An 18763-nucleotide genomic window follows, 5' to 3' on the forward strand; every position below is an offset into this window, starting at 1 on the left:
TGGAAGTGACGTCACTTCACTTCCCAGCATTTACCTCTGTAGGAAGTGGCATCACTAGTTATGTTATGTTAGTATGAATTTGTAGAGCGCACGTTCACCCCAGGGTTTCTTGGCGCTGTGTGCCGCTGGGGAAACCGTCCTGGCTTTCCCTGTGAGATGGTCACTATTGGGCATCTCCAAGGTGAAGCCAGGCATCCCCGGCAGCGAGGGGGCCGTTGTGGAGATTAAGCAAGCTATTGCCCAGAGTTGCAGCGTGGGACCCATGGTTAGAGAGGTACCAAGGCGAGATTTATCGAGCCCGCTGACATTGGTTCCGTACCCTGCCACGTCTGGAATTGAACCCTGGTCCTGGGCCGACCTCTGCTTCTGGGTCTGCCGCCTCTAACCGGTGAGCCACACTTCTCCACTGTCATGCCAACACCATCTTTGAAATATGAAGCCAGACAAATGAACACAAATCCTCAGCAACCATCTCTACAGGAAATGATATCACTGAAGTTCTCAAGATCCTTCTCTCCAGGAAATGATGTCAATGATTTTTTCCAGCATCCTTCTCTACAGAAAGTGACAAAATTGGTTTTCCTAGTCACAACAATCTTTAAAAGAAAGAAGCCAGACAAAGAGATCTCACCCATCAGTATTCATCCCTGCAGGAAGTGACAGCACCACAGTTCTAAGTCTCAATCTCCACAGGAACTGACATCAGAACTCCTTTCCCATCCTCCGTTGCTACAGGAAGTGACATCATTTCCCATAATTCTTCTTTACAGAAAGTGACATCACTGATTCCTGCTATAACCGTCTTTAAAAGAAGACGCCAGGCAAGTTGACCTTAAAGCCCAGCATCCATTTCTTCAGGAAGTGACTGCACAGCATTCACCTGCACCCATCTCCACAGGAAATGACATCACTGGTATCCCGTCTGAAACGTCTTTCAGCTCCTCTAAGCCAGTCGCTTCCTCATGGCGTCCTACTGTCCGGGCATTCCCAGTTAAGTACAAACACTGAAAAGGGTCTTAGACACAGGAAGTGCCATTCGTCAGAACCTTGGCTCTGTGGCAACCTCAGAATGCACCTACATGAGTCAATCTCAGCATTTGCCCACCCGCTCACCTCTCGCTACCCGTCTTTCCAATCATGCCTAGACCACACAAACATTCACACTGCATCCTCACAACACACAGACCCAACCTCATACGTATCCCACTAACCGCCACTCACCCTCAGGCTACAGAACACAAACTCTAATTTAAGCTCATTCATGCAAACTTTGCAGACGTCCATGCTGCAGACATCACAGACCTTATTACTGATCACAACCTTGATGCACTCACTGTCATCAGATGGTCACCTGGTCATCATTGCATATCCTAGACCAGCGCCTTGAGATCCTCATGGGTGAGTAGAGCGCTTTATAAACCCCAGATTGATTGATTGACGTTCCTGTTCACATGGGGTTCAACATCCACTGTGCATACCGTATACATGAGGAGAGAGGAGGCATTGCCATCACCCATAAACCCTTCAGCTGCTGCACTCGAGGCGAGCCAGCAATACTCTACTCTATGCAGCTCCTCACAGGCCCTTTCACACTCTCTGTACCTCAGCCTACAACCTTAGTTCTGCCTCATCCACAGGCCTCCAGGACAGAAGAAAACCTCCATAGACAAATTATTTGAACTTCTCACCACTTCATCCATCCTTCATGCTCACGCCGCCCTCCTCAGTGGCTTCCTCCTCCCTCCTTCTGATCCTGCATTTTGTTATAAAAAATGTTATTGTTTCATTTGTATTATTGTCCCTTTGGGTTTATTGAGCCCCTCTCCTTGTCTACAAAGTCATTTGTATTATTGCACAACAATCCATCAGCCATCTTTACTACAATTATAGACAGCCACTGGTATTTGTTTAACAGGTTTCTCTGTGATTTTTGTCTTTCGGCCATTATTATTTTATATTAGGTACAACATAAAAAATGTATTCCATCAAAGTCCTAAAATTCTGCTATTTGCCTAGAAGCCTTGAATTGTATGTGCTGTTTCTCCTGTTGCAGAACAGTAGCCCGCCCCGCTCATCCACTTAATAGCGTTCAAAGATGTCTCCATCACCATCCTAAAGCTCAAAGTCCTCTCTCGCCCTGCCATCTCCACATTTGATGTCAACACCCTTCCAAACAACTTTAAAGTATTCTTGGAAACCATCACTCATGGGATCACTTGTGCTTGAGATAAAACATGCAAGTGCAAGCCACAGTCTTCGGCACCCTAGTACTACAAAAAACTCGCCAACGACAAATGCTCAATCCAGAGAAAACGAAAGAGAAGCAGAACTCATGACTTCATGTAACTGAAACCCCTCCAGGAAACATGCAGAAACTCACATCATCCAAAGAAAGCCAAGTGCGGTACCAGCACCACCAATGAAGCTGCCAACAGAAACAGAAGACTCTTCAAGACAATCAATCACTGCCTGACCTTTCTATCCCACACATCACAGGCAAGTGCAATGCCATCAATCTCTCCTTCAGTTAAAAAATACAGAGGATTTGACAGCACTTCAACAAGACCAGGCCTACTCCTCAGACACCGGTCCCTCCATGCTGCTGCTGGGATTGCCCAGAAACACCACCAATATATTTGCCCACCAGGGTTACTTCCCTCATTGTTAGATCAGACGGGTATGCCCAACCCCCGCAGTTTGGAGGAAAACAGCAAATTCTTGTTTCTGGGCAAGTTAGTGAGTGGAGTGAGTTTTTGGAGCGCGTTCGCTTCATTCTGTAGGAAAACCACTCCAACGGGATCTTATCAATCTTGCGAGAGCGCCGGCCTTCTTGGGCGCCGCTGCTATAAAAGCCACATCCAAACGCGTACCAGTCATTGCCTGTTATTCTTACCTATTTTGAAAGCAGAATTGTATGTCCTCCAACATTGTGGTAGGTTGGTTTGCCCGTTTTCGGGTGGATCAGCAGATCCAGAAGTTCCTCATGGTCAAATTTATCCTGAAAACCTGAAAAGGAAGAAAGAAAGAAAGAAAGAAAGAAAGAAAGAAAGAAAGAGAGAAAGAAAGAAAGAAAGAAAAAAGAAAAGAAAGAAAGAAAGAAAGAAAGAAAGAAAGAAAGAAAGAAAGAAAGAAAGAAAGAAAGAAAGAAAGAAAGAACGAAAGAAAGAGAGAAAGAAAGAAAGAAAGAAAGAAAGAAAGAAAGAAAGAGAGAAAGAAAGAAAGAAAGAAAGAAAGAAAGAAAGAAAGAAAGAAGGAAGGAAGAAAGAAAAAAAGAAAGAAAGAACACTAACCATAGCAGCTTTATTCTATGATAACCTGCTGAAGCGCATGCCCGGTCTAGAATTTACTGTAACCAAATCCCATTTGCAGGAGGCTCAGTTCTCAACAAGAATAAAGAAACCTGAAAAGCTAGAAAATAGTGCTTAAAGTTGAGATATAGAACCCTGAACTTGGAACTCTGAAATCAGAACTCAGTGAACATTCAGTAAAGTTTGGTTTATCTGGGGATGTTCCCTTAAGAACTTGAAAGTTGGTTAACTTGAACTAATACATTGAGTGAAACAAAAGCATTTATGATGTTGACCATCAAGCTTGATTACGCCGTTGCTAACCCTCTCAGAATGTCAACGTATGTATGAGCATCATTAGGGAGGAAAGATACTATACACTAGCAGGGTGTCTAGGTATGTTAATCTAAATAAAATCACAGTCTCCCTAAGGAGGTGCTAAGAGAAGCGCAACTCAACAGCATATTTGTGATATTTTCCGTAGGTGGGAAAGAGGGGACTTTAAGGCTTGAAGGGGGAGGCATTGCCTAGATGGCCAAGATGGCGGAAACTCTCTAATGAGCAGCGGACCCAAAACTTGCAAACCTTGCACATCCTGCTGCTAGGTCCACCTACCCCTGTGTCGATCAATGACACAGCAGATTCCATGCCCCAAGTACACATGGGGCTGGGGCCTGAACCTACCGGTGCCAAATATTGAGGGATCACTTCACGCATCGACCAGCTGAAAAATGCATCCAAGAGTTTTACCCCTGTGGCTGGTCGGATGTGCCTGCGGTACAAGCGGGAGTGGCCAAGGTCAGGTGCCGGATGCCATCTGCTTTGCTGGTGCTGGTGACCTCGATCCACCACACATGGACACTCAGGTACGGGGGGGTGAGCCGCATGGATCTCTGTTGGAGGCATATATGAGGTGGCCTACACTGGGCAGGAGTAGAGTTTCTCCCCTTTTGCCTGACAACTAAGGGGCATATTAGCAACGGCGTTATGGACGCTTTTGCAGCACTTTTTGCTGATAAAGCGGTGAATTTTATCGCCCAATTACCAAGCTGTCACTAACAGCAGTTAGCGACAGCTTCCAGGCAATAGCAACCTGTTTGGGGCCCGCTTTGCATGTCAGCGATATTTATCGCTAATGACATGCAAAGTGGGCACTGGTAGCGACTGAAAGCAGTCGCTAACACAGCTATCGCCTATTAGCAATACCCACGCCTGGATAAAAAAAGTGCACTAACCGCGATTAGTGCCAAGATTTTGCACCTGGTGAATACCTGACTTAGCCATAATAGTCCATGCGAGGAGGATTCTATGGCTAAGTCCCCACCTGCTTATTAGCAAGATTTTTCTTAGCGATAGGATTTTTATCGCTGGAAATCTCACGTTTTAGATGGGATTCGCCGCTATCGCTGGATTTTTTATCGCCATGAAGATAAACGCTGGTAATACTGCGTTATCGCTGCCATAAAATTCAGCGATAGGAGGTGATAATAAAAATCCAGCTAAGCGTGGTTTGGATCATTTTCGCAATTTGTTGCTAATGTGCCCTTAAGTGTTTCAATGACTCAGTGGGGCTCCATGCAGAGTGTCCGGACCTGCAACAGAGGAGCGCCTCCTGTCCTCACTCACCAGGTTCTGTTGCAGGACTGGAGGTGTCCTAGCCCGAGATGTGACCACTGGGACCACCCACATGACACTGTGGGTCACTAGTTCCACAAGGCTCTGCAACTGACCCCAGGCAGAGGGGATGTGCTTGGGGCCCTGATCACAGTCTGTGACAGTGGACAGGCCCATTTTGCTCCCTGATGTTGCTGTCTCCTACCCTCCAGGGGAATCAGGGGGGGGGGGGCAGCCTGTTTTCCTTCCTACTCCTGCTGCACGGAGGCCTGAGTTGGTGGAAAATCCTGTTATCCGGGTCTTGTGGGACATTTTGGAATGGTGATATCCCTAGTCTTGGCTTGTTCGAGAAGCAGCAACCCCTGCATGGGAATCGTTGGGCCCCAAGCCTCCTGGTGCTGGGCTGTCGGTTGGGCCACACCTGTTGCACAACTGACTGTGTCTCTTTTATTCAGGAGCCCTGGCACCTTGTTGTGGGGGCCCTCGGCTGCTCCCTGTAATCTATGCTTCCTCTACAGGTCCATCCTAGGGGAGGTAGAGAGACAGTTTCGTAGCCGTCCGGTCTTCCTGTCCATCACCTTACATTCCAATATTTGGGATCTACACCGCTTTAGAGCCGCCAGAGCTGACCATGAGTCTAAAGTTTACCCCTCTGCTGACCAGGGCCCGCTGGAATGTGAACAAATGGGCAGGGTTACCTCTTAACTTGCTGGGTCAAGCAGCCTTATTCAAAATTATGATTTTACCCAAGCTCCTCTATGTCCTTCAAAACGTTCCGCTCCTTATCCCAAATACTTGGTTTAACCCCTTCCACGCTGATGACGAGCTGGGCTCGTCATGGCGTAGCCTCCTCGCACGCTGATGACGAGCCCAGCTCGTCACGTAACATGCGATTTAAAAAATCTCAGCGTGCGAGCGGAATTCCGCTAGCGCGCATGAGGTTAAGGCCTTCCTAGAGAAGATTTGGACCTTCCTTTGGGAGAACAAAATCATCAAGATGGCCTTCTTCAAATGCATACAATCCACCTATGAGGGTAACATGAGCATTGCGGACACCTGCCTTTATTACTGGTCCTCTTAAATTCAAGTGCTCAACGACTGGCTGTGCTGGGGACATGATGAACCTGCAGTTCATCTGGAAGTGTCCTTGATCAGTCCACAACGTATTGAGGGCATAATGCATTTAGATCACCTCTCAGCATCATTCCCTACAATAATGCAGGGGCCTCTCCTGTGATGGTGGCTGGCCTCTGATGGATCCAGTGGGACTGGAAGCCCACACAGGATATCCACCTGTGGCAGGGCTGGTGGCTTCACAGATTAATTCATTCCAGGAGCCTCAGGTGGATTTTGAACTCCACAAGACCCAGTTCTTTAAATACCCTCACTTGTGTCATGCTTTGATGGTCTACCAATCAGCCTTGGTCAAGCTGCCAACGTACAGTCCACTGAAGTCCAGTGTTACCGTGGGTTCCCTGGGCCGAGGCACCATATCGACCCTCTAGAGGTCCTCTTGGAAGGTCTCCTTGAAGAGAGTGACTGGAGGGATGCCAGGATGTCCCCGAGGAAACGGGTCATCCCCTCCCTCCTGTGCCCTATACTACTGAAATATTAGCATATGTTCTATCTCACTCTATGGCCCGGTGGCAAATAGTTGCATTTCCCACTCCTGCCAGGTGCCACATGTGCTAGTAAAGATTGTGATTGATTTCATATGGTCAGGGAGAGACCCAGCAAAAGGCGTTACTGGTCCCTGATTTACTCCACTCTCTCCAGAATACTGAAAAGGCCGATTTACTGCTCTCCCCCATATTGCTCTGCTGGGTATTTTGGAAAATGTGGGTGACTTTAGAAGGGAGCGCACCATGGTAGGCATCAGTACCACCATAGGCAAGCGTGACATCCCCACAAACAACCAAAATCTGCCCAGCCTCACCTTTGGCTGAATGGAGGGTGGTAATTGATTGGTGTGCTAAATTAGAAGAAATGATCTGTAATGCTCGGGGCTCCCCACATAAACACAGAAAGATCTGGGTGCGGTGCTGGTCTTACCATAATATACCTCATCTTTGATGCATTATGTTTTAATCTATGATGGAATGTATGACGTTTCTACGCATAAATTTACCACTCATGGCTTTACAACACGGTCGTTACAACGGCCTCATTGTTACCAAGCATGCCATTACATCGCAAGTTGTACCAACGACTTGCTGTAGGGGGCGTGCGGAACTTAGGAATAGTATTAATTACTATTCCTACTCCAGTTTGTGCAACAGCAGGGAAGGTGTTGGATTTAAAATCCAACACATTCCCTGGTGTTGCATGCCCCCTACAGCCAGTACAGACATCTGGGCCTAAATCCATCATTTTTTTGCTCACCCTGCCATTCCAGTTTGGACCCAGGCATATGCAAATCAGTCTTGACCCTGCACCCAATGGGAACAGTCCAGCCCGAACTGCCAGGCCAGACCCAGATCTCTGTACTGGGGTAAATGTATGACATTGTTCTGCTTCTGTCCATTAAATGTTCTTTTTGCACCTCTCCAGACTCAGTCAGGAGCTGTCATGCCAGGGCACTGTGCTGAGTGGGCCCCCTAGATCTCGGGGCTCCCACGCTGCAGGTACCTTTGTTAGGCCACTGCTGGTTCCATGAGCTAGACGTTGTGCTGATATTCTCTCCTGTTTTACAGTGCTGTTGAACAAATTCTGGGGCTCATGTTCCCATCTTTATAGTACATATCCAGACACAAATGTGATATAGGGCCCAACATCCTGAGGTTTCCCTCGGACCGCCGTATTTTGATTACGGCTGTCAGAGGGAAAATCACAAGGGGATTCTGCTCCTCTTTCGACGGGATCTGTGAGCCAGTCGTAACAGGAGCAGAATAGTAATCCCTTCAATTATGGCAGAGCCAGGCTGAGCTCTGCCGTGGGGATTATGATGTTGGTTCCTAACATCCAATCCATGTTGGCCTTTTCAACATGGATTGGCTGTCGGAGAGCGACTTTCGGTGCCCCTAGCAGGACACCCATCCTCCCTGGCCCACCGTATATGGGCCTGGGGTGCCGCCATCACCCTCCCTGCATCATGTGGTGGCTGACACACGGTGCAGGGATGTCTTCCATTTTCCAATGGGAACTTGTGCTGCGGGCATTTTCAGCCGGCTGCACAAGCTCCGATTGGAAAATTGATGCTTCTGACCGCACTAAGGGGCTCATTAGGATCGCGGAGGAGGGAACGTCCGCATGGGAAGCAGCGAAGCGGCGAAGCAGCGTTCCGTCCGTGCAGATTAGGATGTGACCGCCAGGGTGGCGGTCACATCATCTATCTTTAACATTGCGGCGGGTGCAGCTTCAAGCTGCACCCGCCGCAATGTTAAAAATGCATACATTGCATTTGTAGTTAAAGACAAAATTGGTTCTGTCGGGTAACCGAATATATTGCTTTTAAAAGGCTAGGTTAGCTCAAAACACAACGTAATAACTCAAGTGCAGTTAGATTGAATGAAACCTCTCTGAAGACAAATATAGTTCAAGGTATTTATATAGGAAACAACGTCACATATGTAAAACACCGGAATTACTTCATTCCAATTTATACAAATTCTAAGAACATGTGAGAAGTGACTGTAAGTGAAACGTAGTGACTAGTGCAAAAAATTGAGTGACACTTATATACAATTATATACAGTACTATACATGAAAAAAGGGGCGAGGGAAAAACAATTCTGAATTGGCGGTCAGAGTTCTTAGTTAAAGCTCCAAGGAGACAGATGATTATTATGCCCGTTCCTGGAGGTATCTTGACCAGTATTATGCGTCGACGTTTCGACCCTAGTGTGCCCCGATTGGTGGTCACGGCGGGTCTTTATCAAGACAGGGGAGGGGGGGACTGGGGGGGGGGGGTTTGGTTTCACAGGAGGCCAATAAGTCACACCCTGGTCTGGATTGCCAGTTGGTCAAACGCAAGTTCAAGCAGAGACGAGAGGGTAGCGATGCTCACTCTTGAAAAACAGAGTCCCGTCTAGCATCAGTCACGATCGAGCCTCCGTGACTGATGCTAGTCGGGACTGATGCAAACCCCCCCCCCCCCAGTTCCCCCCTCCCCTGTCTTGATAAAGACCCGCCGTGACCACCAATCGGGGCACACTAGGGTCGAAACGTCGACGCATAATACTGGTCAAGATACCTCCAGGAACGGGCATAATAATCATCTGTCTCCTTGGAGCTTTAACTAAGAACTCTGACCGCCAATTCAGAATTGTTTTTCCCTCGCCCCTTTTTTTCATGTATAGTACTGTATATAATTGTATATAAGTGTCACTCAATTTTTTGCACTAGTCACTACGTTTCACTTACAGTCACTTCTCACATGTTCTTAGAATTTGTATAAATTGGAATGAAGTAATTCCGGTGTTTTACATATGTGACGTTGTTTCCTATATAAATACCTTGAACTATATTTGTCTTCAGAGAGGTTTCATTCAATCTAACTGCACTTGAGTTATTACGTTGTGTTTTGAGCTAACCTAGCCTTTTAAAAGCAATATATTTGGTTACCCGACAGAACCAATTTTGTCTTTAACCACACCTACCCAGGTTCTGAGGGACACAGGGTTACCCCTTTTTTGTTAAAACATACATTGCATTTGTATGCAGAAAGCGGCAGGCACTGCGCGGTGCCTGCCGATTTCTGCATACAAATGCAGGGGCGTAGGATGGGTACCCCCCATGTGCACCTTCACCCAGGGGGCCCGCAATGGGCCCCCGAAGTCAAAGTCCGTATGCTTTTCCACGGCGGAAAAGCCGCCGTGGAAAAGCATCTCTTTTACACTATCCTAATATGGCTGGCGGTGTCTGATAGACACCGCCAGCCATGTTACAGCTTTTCCGCCGCGGTTGTAAGTCAACCGCGGCAGAAAAGCGGCGGACTGAAACCAGGACCCACCAGCCATCCTAATGTGGCGGTGGGTCTTTGGTGGGTCCGCAGAGGATTTTCCGCATCCTCCGGGCCGGCGGTGGCTTCCGCCGGCCCGGAGGATGCAGAAAATCCTCCATCATAATCAGCCCCTATGTGCGGTTGCATCCATATTAGGGTGTTAGAACCACCGACCTATGGTCGTCGGTTCCTTTACCCCAATGGTGTCGGGCAGATGCAAGTTCGCACTACATCGTAATGAGGGCCATAGTGTCTGATCCTTTGAAATTTGGCTTCTTAGAAGTGCTCGATCCTCTCCACTGCCCTTTGTCAAAGGGACAGTCTACCACAGTGTGGGAGGCACTAATTCTCACTGACATACAGCACAGCCCCAGGAAGCAACTGGGGATCACACCTGGCTTTTAGCCTCAACTAAAATATGCCTTTTAAAGGTTCAGAGCCCTAGGTTTTCCCCACTATTGTGATTTTCTGATCCTACAGTGACAACTTTATCAGACCCACCATCTCCCTCAAAAACCTGTGAACAGTATTACTTCCTCGAATCAAAGAGACCTTTGATGTGCACCGCCACCGGGAGCTCTCCTCCTTCAATGTGTGTTTGACCACCACAGCATTCTGGAACATCAGCAAGCCACATCTCCTACCTGGGGGTTGAAGCCCCCACCTCCCAAGCCTCTCCAGTCCCTGTGTTTCGAGAGTAAAACCCACAGGCCTCCACGTCATGTACCATAGACAGGCACATACCTGAATCCTAGCACACACATGCAGGTATTACATGCTGCCGAGGTACACACATTCCATGCAGGTCAGTAGGTCTCACTCCAGTGACACAGGTAAAAGGCCTGTCACACTAATGATCACTACTGAACATAAAACAGGCATGTTGCTGCTACTCCAGGTAGGGGCAGTAGCCCTCAACCACTCTGGGGTAGTGCTTGGTGCACCCCTCCTGGTCTAACCATGAGGCAGGACTAGGTCAGGACCCACACGCAGGATCAAGGTTCGCCCATGACCGAAAATCAGTACCATGGATCCAGATATCCATGCAGCGGGGGCACTCAAAGAAGGGGTGCACCTCTGTCACCAAGCCAGTGTCTTCCATCCCAATAAGTCCCAAGATTGGTCTACAAGACAAGCAGAGGCTTCTCTTCATCCTGGTGACACCAGAATGACTGATCCTTGCATGAAAGACTCAGCCCCTGGCTTTTGAGAGACGCTCTTCAGACAATTTCACGGTTCACCTATAAACCACTCCACGTTCGCAGTGGTGCAACACAAAAAGATGTGTCCTCCCTGCAGAATGTGGTGGGGCCCTCAGATTCCCCTATCTCACAGATGGATTAGTCCTCAGGCTGAATGGGGAAGGGTACCTCAAGATTTGGCGCCCCTGCACTGTAGGGACCTGCTTAGGCCCCCTCATCTTCTCTTGTTGAGGTTTTGTTTTTTAACACTACAATGAACAGATAAGTGAAGGTGATACTGAGGCGGTCCTCCGCGTCCCACCTGAGGAGGGTGTCTGGGATGCTTGGCCGCGTGTCCTGGTGGTGGGCACATCTTTTCTGGGTGGATCCACTGGAGGTGAATACACTGCCTGACTCAGTCACTTTGAAGCACACAATGGTAGAGGGCGAATCTCTGTCAGGTGTCTGGTGGCGGCATTGATGGGATGGTCATGGCGCACCGCCGCGTGTGTCGCTGCGCTTTTTATCTTGTGACCTTCGCAAGCTGCTCGGCTCTGAAACCCCGGGGAGAGCAGATTGGAGAGATAAGGTTTGGTCGCTCAATTAACAATCAGCGCTCAGTAACCACTTCTATGTCCCTTAAATAATGCACACAGAAAGCCAGATAACCGCACACCTGTCAATCACACACCCGTAATCACATTGCTGGTTTCCTTGTCAATACTGTAATTTACAAGTCTACATTTCCACTTAATGCTGGAGTTTGCATATTCATAAAGGCTATTTTGAAATTCCTCAGTAAAGTCCTTACTCAGCAGTAGTGTAGTCTCCTCTACCAGGGCCAGCTTAAGGGCTGTGCGACCGGTGCAGTTTCACCTAGCACTGACATGGGGGTGGGGCGCTTTTCAATAATAACTTATGGTTTGAAAGCACATCCTGCAGAAATCCTTGTGTCCAGCAGTTTTCAGGCAACAACAAAAATGTCAAGATCACTCTGGTGGTTAATGTGCCTGCTGGAGAGAGGTCAGGGTTTTGTCTAGTGGCAATTTTGATACATCGTACTGTAAAACAGAGGGTTAATGTGCCTACTGCAAATAATGAGTATATGCAGACCATAGACCTCAGTGTGAGAGAACTATGTAGCCCAAAAAATTTTTTAATGCATGTCAGGGAGGAGGATATGAAGAGATGAGAGGCACTGTTAGATGGGGTTTGTAAGGGAATCAATGGAGCAGGAAGTCATTGGGGATGCTAAAAAAGACCGCTTCACCAGACACCACCAGTTCTAAAGCCAGCCCTGTCCTCTACTATGATGTATTATTATAAAGGCCACATATTTATATCATTGTGAGTGTCCTACTACTGGCAAAAATGAATGGGACAGAAGATGTGGAGTCATACTGTAGTGGTATAGCATAGCCTTAGAGCCGCCGACAAGGTACATGAGGCAGCAGCGCTGGAAGCAGGGGTGCAGCAGCTGCTGCAGCACTGCCCAGGTGAATCACAGACACCTTAGTAGGAGTATGGGGAATAACAAACCGTTTATTGTGTCATTTCATTTTCTTTCTGGAAGTGGTATACTTTTAAAGCAATACAAAGGATGGGTTTATTTAAACCAATCTGCAATGGATTGCAAACAATCAGTGGTCGAAGTGGGCGGGATCTGGGGGCACGACGTGCCCATACTTTCTAAATTAGGAAAAAGAGTTCCCCTACTTTTTGTGAAACGACAACTGTCCTGAAGAAGTGTAAGGCAGAGAGTCTCCTGTTTGTGAAACTTAGAGAAAGGGGCAGACAGCTAAACAAACCTTCTTGCCAGGGTGCTGTGCTGTCAATGTACAATATTGCCTTTCCCATTGATTAACTTAGGTTGCATTTAGTCTTAATTCATGCTGTGCCTTGTTTTATACGTAGTTAGTTACCTGAAGGTGAAAGACTGAAAAAAGTTACAGAATATTTTGGGCTTTTTAGCAGCACCTTTAACCCCACCCTTACACTCATTTACCCCCCTCCCATTCCCCACTTTGCGCACTGCATCACAGTTCCCATATTTAGGTCGAGCAATTTACTGCTCTGAACCTATTGGGTTGAAAACAACTCTTTGACCAAGAGGATTCCAAGCCGGATTCTTCCCAATGCATTTTGTCTACTGAAGCGTGCAGCTTCGCCAGGCGCGGGCTTGGCCAGCATATTCCCTCCCACTCCTGCTTGCTCCCCTGCTCTCCCTCCCCCGCCCCCCACGCCTCGCACCAGACTACCATTTGTCGCACGCATCAGCAATACCCCCGGAAAGGCAGAAGCCACGAGCTTACATGTTTGTGTGTGTAATAAGCATGGGCGGAAAATCCGTTCCGCTCGTGGATTTTGTGGATTTTCGGTAAATTCGCAATCCGCGAACGATCTCGAATTTACCGAAAATCCGAAAATTCGCACGCAGCGGATTTTTTTTCTTGGTGATACAATTTTGCGGCATGCGGCGTTCACTTACCGTCATTCAGCGTTTGCCGAGTTGTTTTTCTCGATATTTTGCGAGTGCTGCGCCATTTTGGATCTTGCTGCGGGATCCCGCGGGAGTTTGTCGACGCATCGCGAGAGTTCGCAATTGCGAACATGTAGGTGCGGCGGGCAGCAACAATCTTGCACTCGCGAAATTACAAAATTTGCAATTCTGCACAAGAAATCCACTAGCAAGCTGCACAGACCTTCTGAAAATGATGATTTTTATCAGAATAACTCCTCAGGTTGACATTTGCCTGCACTTTTTTGGATTTGAGGCCTTTTGACTTTCTTTGGATCACTTTTGGATTAGAAATCAACTTTCACAAGTAAGTTTGTTTGGGGCATTACAGTTGCTGTTCTGCAGAAAAACGAGTTTTGCAAAACTGAAAGCACTCAGCAGGTGCAAACGTTCACTCATCATTAGTAACAATTCCTTGTAGTACTTCCTGAGGGGCCCCTCCAGAGTTCAGTTGCTAGTTGCAACAATTTTATGACCCTGCTCTGACCCTCACAGCAGGCTCAGAGAATAGCTACAAGTAGGCCACAAAGGTCCTGGAAAAAAAATTGCAACAGAAAGCAAATTACAGATAAGGAGGCAGGTGCCAGACTGGAATTTTAAAACAGTGACACATTAATAAATCAACCCCAAATTAATTCATGTCAGTTGAAGCAGGGCAGGTGTGCTTGCTTTTCCCCCCATAATCTACAGTGATGATGAACCAGAGGGTGGCATTGATGTAGCAGAGGGTGGCATGGGTGAAACAGAAGGTGGCAGTGGTGAAACAGAGGGTGCTGGGAACCTGTGATGATGAACCAGACGTAGAAACAACATAGTCGCGACCGATGCGAGCCAACAAGTAAGTTCGCAATTGCGAACTGGTACAAAACCCTTGCGAACTGGCAGAAATCCTTGCGAACACAAAAAAAAAAATTCTGCAAATTTGCGAGAATTTTTGGGATTTTGCGGATTGCGAGTTTGCAAATACGCAAATTCGCGAACGCCAGATTCGCAAAATTCGCCCATGCTTAGTGTGTAACTAATTAGCTGAAAGCCTGTGAATATCTCAACACACTTGTTTTTTATTTATTGTTTCCTGCTGTCTTTGGCTTATTTAAATTTTTATGTATGATCCACCCATCTGCCATTTCTCCTATCCTTCGTTCTGGTGTTACTCTTTCCCTTCCCTTTGGTTGCTTTCTTCTTTGTTTTGTTAATGTTGCGAGGCTTCTCGCTCGCTCCCCCGCCCCCCCACCTGGCTCTTGAAGTGTTGCGCCGCAGGTCATAAACAGGACCATCTACTGCATTCCTAGAGAAAGGTCACGCTCGACAATACCCACGGAAAGGCAGAAGCCACGAACTTACATGTTTGTGTGTGTAACTAATTAGCTGAAAGCCTGTGAATATCTTAATGAGAATGTCTTCTTTTTATTGTTTGCTGCTTTCTTTGGCTTGTTTAAATTTGTATGTATGATCCACCCATCTGCCATTTCTCCTATCCTTCGTTCTGGTGTTACTCTTTCCCTTCCCTTTTGTTGCTTTCTTCTTTGTTTTGTTAATGTTGCCAGGCTTATATTTCTGGCATTCCTCCCTAACCGCGTCCTGCGCCGCAGTCCAGATGAGGTCAGTGAGAAGCGTACCACCGCAACTGCTTAATCAACATATTTCGAGAGCAGTGCCCCTCAGACCTCCAATGCTCTAGTGGTGTTGGGGGAATACATGAAAGTTGCAAAGACAAACAGCAGTCCCTTAAACAGACTGGGAGCCGCTCAGTGAACCAGGGGCAGCGTCTGGCTCACCTCTCTGTCCTTCACTTTTTGTGCTCTCCAGATTATCCTCCAGGTTGTTTTGGCGCCTCCGGGACATTGAGAACAGATTATGGCACTGGGTGCCGCTTTAGTGCCGAAGCGCCCTATCTGTTTTCAACATTATATGATCCAATCCTTTGTCTGACATCTGCTAAGCAAACAGTCAAATCATCTTCATTCTGCAGTCCACTGTTTACAGAGAACGGCAGAAAGGGGCCTCTCATACAATTCTTCAAGAAGAGCTTTGCTGTGGTTTGTTGAACAGGTTCTCAGAGCACCTGTTTTTAGACCTGGGGAAAAGGGCGGCTCTTACAAGAGAACGCGTTTCATGGGCAATAAAGTAGTAACATCACACATTTAAGAAATACAAACATACGTATGTCCATGAAGAAGACAGTAAAATAAATGCTTTTTGTTTTGATGGAATACAAATTTTAAAAATAGTAATTTTGCATGTGTGACCTTCCTAGGACTATTATATGTCCTTTCTCACTGTCACGGTCCCATTGCTTGGTTTTATTCCCATTTAAAGCCCTGCCTCACCCTGCATCTCTGACTGCCCATAGTAATCTTGGCCTTCTAATTCACAAGAGCTTATGTTTTCTGTAGTGTTTCCATCCAACCCCCCCACTCCATCCATCCATCCCCCCACTCCATCCATCCATCCATCCCCCCACTCCATCCATCCATTACCCCACACTCCATCCCCCCTCACTCCATCCATCCATCCATCCCCCACTCCATCCCCCCCTCCATCCATCCCAGTCCATTCATCCATCCATCCATCCATCCATCCATCCATCCCCCACTCCATCCATCCATCCATCCATCCCCCACTCCATCCATTCATCCCCCCACTCCATCCATCCATCCATCCCCCCCACTCCATCCCCCCACTCGTTCCATCCATCCATCCCCCCACTCCATCCCCCCACTCCATCCAACCCACTCCATCCATCCATCCATCCCCCCACCCCATCCATCCATCCATCCATCCCACTCCATCCATCCATCCATCCCCCCACTCCATCCATCCATCCATCCCCCCGCTCCATCCATCCATCATCCCTCCCCGCCCAACATTCCATCCCTCCCCCACCCCACACTCCATCGCTCCCCACACTCCATCCCTCGCCCCACACTCCATCCCTCGCCCCTCGCCCACCCTCTATCCCCCACCCTCCCTCTATCTCTCGCCCTTCCTCTATCTCTCGCCCTCCCTCTATCTCTCGCCCTCCCTCTATCTCTCTCGCCCTCCCTCTATCTCTCTCTCGCCCTCCCTCTATCTCTTGCCCTCCCTCTATCTCTCGCCCCCCTCTATCTATCTCTCGCCCTCCCTCTATCTCTCGACCTCCCTCTATCTATCTTTCGCCATCCCTCTATCTATCTTTCGCCCTCCCTCTATCTTTCGCCCTCCCTCTATCTATCTTTCGCCCTCCCTCTATCTATCTTTCGCCCTCCCTCTATCTATCTTTCACCCGACCTCTATCTATCTATCGCCCTCACTATCTATCGCATCACCACAGCATCACTCAGGGGCACCACAACATCGCTATGCGCTACTACAGCATCACTGAATGCTACAACATCACTCGTCGCCGCTACAACATCATTCAGAGCCACCACAGCATCAATCGGTGCAACCATTCAACAACAACTGATTCGAATATGTTCTCTCAATGTTTCAAGCTTTATTACAAATGTCACAAAAAAGATGTTGATATTTTACTTCTGTTCATGGATTTTGTCACAATAAAATACACTGAACATAGTCTTCACAAAAGTTATTTACAAAAGTTTAAGCTATTAAGCTATTGCCATTATAAATTACAATACCTTTTATTTATGTATTAATTATTTTAAAGCCATTGTTATTTGTAATATCAATACATCTAAGTCACCTAATACAACACATATTGCATTACAAATGCTATAGGTGTCACATTTGCAAAAGTTAAAACTATTGGCATTGTAAATGACAAAGCTATTATTTTTGCTATTTTCAAAACCAACACATAAGTAAAAAATGTGTCATTTACAATACCAATAGCTCAAACTTTCCTGATGCGAGACCTATTGCATTGCAAATGCGTGTTTTATAATGCACTTCGATCACTGCAAACAATTAAGATATTTTGTGATGATTTAAAACCCAGGCCCAGAATTACCAAGGACTTGCATTGGTGTTGTGTGATGCAAGTCATCGCAAGGCAACACAGATCCTTAACTGGAATTTACAAAGCCACGCAAGGGTCTATTTGTGTGGTTCTGTGTGGCTTTGCAACAAAATGTAACACAATGCAGCAGAGTGCGCTACGTTACATTACATTTCCTTGTTGTAAGCGTTCCATGGGTGGAGCATGAGAGTTGCCATGCACCCACCCATGGACTTTGACCCAACTTCAAATTTACTAAGATCAGTGAACCTAGAATTGAGCCAAAATGCTGCCAATCCTTGACTCAGGTGTAGTGAGGAGAAATATAATTATTTCTCATCCTTACTTCCTCTTTCTATGCATGCTGCATTCCTCAGCACGCACAGAAACAGAAAAATGCCTCTAAGAATAATTTTTGTCTTGAAAGGTATCCTTTCCTGCACAAAAGCAATTCTGCCTCTAAGCACATGCACACTTGCAGCACATTGCAAGGGTGCCTGCATTGTCGCTAGGCAGCAGACACAGCTCCAGCGCTATGAGGCAGCAGAAATGTGCCATATGTTGGTAAATAAGGCGCATTTCAGCTGTCTTACTTTCATGCATCTCAGCACAGCAGGTTGCCTTGGTTAAACTGGGGTAGCATGGTGAGCAAAAGAATGATGGATTTAACCCAGATCTCTTGACTAGGGGGTGAATGTATGATTTATTCAGCATTCCGAGCATCATTTGTTTTCGTAGCACTTTTCACCCCAAGTGTGATAGGTATGCCCAGAAGTGGGTCCTGGGCTCACTGTGCCACTGGAATCAAACTAGTCTGGCTGATGAAGGGTAATACCCAGAAACCGGTCCTAAGATGCTTGTTTCCGTCCAGGGAGGATCTGGCTTGGCAGTTTGGTCTGGACTGTTCTCATGAGGCACAGGTTCAAGACTGATTTGCTTATGGCTGGGTCTAAACTGGGGTGGCATGGTGAGTGAGCATGGGCGTAAAATCCGTTAGTGGAATTTGCAGATTTCCCAGTCCGCAAATCTCGCGAAATTGCAGAAAAATCCGCGAAATCGCGTGCGGTACCGATTTTCAAAAACTGAAGTATATGAAGCACTTACAGGGTTAAAGCAGGTGCCCAAGTTGAAGCTAATTTCTTTGTAACCATTTACAAGATGGTTACAAAGAAATTAACCTCAACTTGGGCACCTGCTGTAACCCTGTAAGTGCTTCCTGAGCGGCGGCTCCAGAGTTGTTGCCTACTTGCAACTATTCTCTGACCCTGCTCTGACCCT

This window comes from Lissotriton vulgaris, chromosome 10, assembly GCF_964263255.1.
Source record: "Lissotriton vulgaris chromosome 10, aLisVul1.2, whole genome shotgun sequence".
NCBI classification, from domain to species: domain Eukaryota; kingdom Metazoa; phylum Chordata; class Amphibia; order Caudata; family Salamandridae; genus Lissotriton; species Lissotriton vulgaris.